Below are 3,736 nucleotides of genomic sequence, written 5' to 3' on the forward strand. Positions count from 1 at the left end.
ACTCAAAGGTAAAATACGTTTTAATCTGAGCATTAATCTTAAATTTGCAATCAAACTGCAAGCTGCAGTCAATGGAACAATGGCAGTTTTAACCATAATTTTTAAGTTTTTGTGTAAGGTTAGGATAATATCTACAACTTTGGGAAAGCAAAACCTATGTTTAAAACAATTTATCACTGTTAAAATCAATATTAGAAGCATTACTATCATATTACGAAGTTTGGATATCAATTAATACCTATGAATACCTATTAAAGCAAGCTTTAACGCTTTAATAAAGAGGCATTGCTTTATATCTTATCTTAAATTTTACTATTTAGGATAGGAACCACATTTATCAATTTTTGAGTTAAGAAGATCTTTTTCTGAGGAGGCCTTCTCTGATAGGCACTCTTCCTGAGATACCACAAGCTCCGCCTGAGGGCAATTTAGCCCTGGAAAAGTTGCATCTTTTATAGCATCATTTACAAGCGCCCAGAGACCTAGGGTAAAATTATCTGTCTGAGCGATATTCAGGGCCTCACCAACTTTCTCCTGGGTTCCACAATCTATCGTTTCTTCTTCTTTGAACCATGGACAACAGCTATCTATCTTATCTAAAAGATCCATGACTTTGAACCCTTCCTTTTTCCACCTAAGCAGTTTTCTAAAAAACTGCGGCACACCGCCTGTCTCCGTATCTAGTTCCGATTAACGAACTACTGACCCCAAGCAGAAACAGTGTTGGGTCAGCACTGATTCAAACTTGATTTGTATCCTACCGCATCCTCAGCAACACTTTACAAAACTGAAATTTTAGGCTAGCGCTAACATGTGTACCTGTCCGTTGCTCCGATGCTCCTCCGATACGAAGATCCTTTCCTTTCTTGTGGAGCTCCACACAGCAGTCGTTTCTCTTAGCATCCCTCTGCCATTCTTTAGGTCCCTGTTCGGGCGCCAACTGTTGCGGCCTGCCCGCAGTCCACAACACGAACGGTTTAACTGAGAATGGCAGTTCAAACTGAAAAGAGAGGAATCTAGACTCTAGACGGGTCGGAAGAAAGAATGGAGCCAAGACAACGAACATTCTGATCAAGGCTCAATTTTACTATTTCCAGACACTCAGTTATAAAGGAAGGGGGAGGGAACCCAACTTTCCGCCATGTAACTCAGGGTCCAGTAGCAGGACGAACATGTGTGTGCCTCCAGGCAGCAAAGGCAGGTTCCAGCAGTAGGCGTGGCAGGACGAATGAGCCGGTAGCTCCACCCTTGAGCAAGCAGGTTCCAGGCTGGGGGAAGGGAGGCCACAATTCTTCATTGCAGTCTGAGTTGCTCAACTTTATTTTGGATCATGTCTTCATTGAACAGGATGATTATAGTAATATGCAGATGGTCAGCAAGAGGATGAAGTCAGCAAAATTGAAGCTTTGCATAAGAGGAGAAATTTACTTGCAGCATTTTGTAAACTAATTGTATATACAGTGGTGGAGATGAACACAGCTGCAGATATCTTCAAGCAGTATATGAAGTATTATAATGATTATGGTGATACCATCAAAGAAACAATGAGTAAAACAAGGCAGATTGACAAAATTCAGTGTGCCAAGACCTGTATTCTCAGTTTGCAGCAGCTTTTTAATGAGATGATACAAGAGAATGGCTATAATTTTGATAGATCATCCTCAACATTTAGTGGCATAAAAGAACTTGCTCGACGTTTTGCTTTAACTTTTGGACTTGATCAATTGAAAACCAGAGAAGCCATTGCCATGCTCCACAAAGATGGTATAGAATTTGCTTTTAAGGAGCCTAATCCACAAGGGGAGAGCCATCCACCTTTAAATTTGGCATTTCTTGATATTCTCAGTGAATTCTCTTCTAAACTGCTCCAACAAGATAAAAGAACAGTGTGTTTCTTTGGAAAAGTTCATGACCTTTCAGATGTCACTCCGAAGAGAAGATGTATGGCTTCCTCTGATGTCTTAACCGAAATTCTTTGCTAGCTGGTGGTGATGATGATACTATGTCAGTCATTAGTGGAATGAGCAGTTGGGGATCAAGTGTACGGACTAAAAAATCAAAACCATCTACAGGAAAACGGAAAGTGGTTGAAGGCATGCAACTAGCACTCCCTGAAGAAAGCAGTAGCAGTGACAGTATGTGGTTGAGCAGAGAGCAAACACTGCACACCCCTGTCATGATGCAGACACTACAGCTCACCTCCACTATTATGAGAGAACCAAAAAGGTTACGGCCTGAAGATAGCTTCATGAGTGTCTATCCGATGCAGGCAGAACACCATCAAACACCTCTGGATTATAATCGGCGTGGTACAAGCCTAATGGAAGATGATGAAGAGCCAATTGTTGAAGATGTTATGATGTCCTCAGAAGGAAGGATTGAGGATCTTAATGAGAGAATGGACTTTGACACCATGGATATAGACTTGCCACCATCAAAGAATAGAAGAGAGAGAACAGAACTGAAGCCTGATTTCTTTGATCCAGCTTCAATTATGGATGAATCAGTTCTTGTGGTGTCAATGTTTTAATACCAGTACACATTTAAATCTGTGGTGAAGTCATTTTCTAAGTGGAAGAGGAAATTTTAAAATAAAGTGTGGTAGATACAGTGAAATTCTGTACAGATTTTTCTCTAAGGAGAATATAACATGCTTATGCTTACCAAGATGAAGTGCATCGAGGGGCAGTTTTGTTTGCCTGAAAAAATAAAGGACAAGTAAACAATTTGATGATAAGCTACAGTTTTTCTTAGAAAGTAAATATTTTATTTATGCGCTGTTAGTTGGCTTTTAAAAGAATTATTTCATGCTTTTTTAAAAAAATATAACAATCTGAAGAAGTATTTGGTACAGATAAGAATCTTCTCACATTTATTTACTGGTTGTACTAAATAATGATGACCTCAGCTGGATTTCTGTTTACATCCATGAAACAAAAGTTAAGGATGGATTTATTCCCTGACCCTGAAATTGTAGGATAGAATTGTTTTTAGCATTCTAAATTTAAATGCTTAAAACATCAATCAACAAAACTTTGTTTTAAATGTTGTAATAGTGGAAAAAAGTTAAACTTATAAGCAGAACTTTGACAATTTTTCATCTAAAATATATTTTAAGATATTTTTAAAATCCAAGAGCTTCTGTATACTTTTCAGAAATGTCCAGATGCAGTGAACTGCCAGAAGGTAACCAGTCTTGAACATGCTTATCCCATAGCAGCCCTGAAAGTTTGCTTGTCCTTTAAGATAAAACTGTAACGTTGTGATATTCCTTCCAGTAGTGCCACTGTATTTTGTCAAATAAAAGAAGCTTATTGTAGTAAACAAAAAAATAAAAGAATGAAAGGGCTATGGATGGTGTGTGGAAGATGGTGTGTGCTACCTTTTTAAAGGTAGCATGGAAGAAGACTGTGTAGAGAGGTAATTTTACCTCATAAGTAGTATGACATACATATACATGAAAGTAGATGGAGAATGGGAATTGAAAGGAAGATGGCTGGGGGAAATGAGGGGATACTTTGATATAGATATATGTGGCTGTCTCCATGAGGTCTAATTTGGACTCTATGGAGGTGAGGTTGTATTTGGGATTTATTGTGTGAGAGAAACCTAAAGAAAAACATATGGAAGAGCACATCTGATTATGAGAGAATCTCAGCTATGAATATTTGGCAGCATTAATATTTTGAAAATGCCTATACTTCCCACAGAAATTCATGTATGGATTTTGTGCTGT

At 38.4% G+C, this 3,736-nt stretch overlaps 1 pseudogene; it reads left to right on the forward strand.

Moving 5' to 3' along the window:
• Positions 1–1,369: 1,369 nt before the first annotated feature.
• Positions 1,370–3,035, forward strand: LOC110312232 (cohesin subunit SA-2 pseudogene; annotated as a pseudogene).
• The last annotated feature ends 701 nt before the right edge of the window (positions 3,036–3,736 follow it).

Source organism: Mus caroli, unplaced genomic scaffold (assembly GCF_978045245.1).
Source record: "Mus caroli unplaced genomic scaffold, Mus_caroli_1 scaffold_18, whole genome shotgun sequence".
In the NCBI taxonomy this organism is placed as follows: Eukaryota; Metazoa; Chordata; class Mammalia; order Rodentia; family Muridae; genus Mus; species Mus caroli.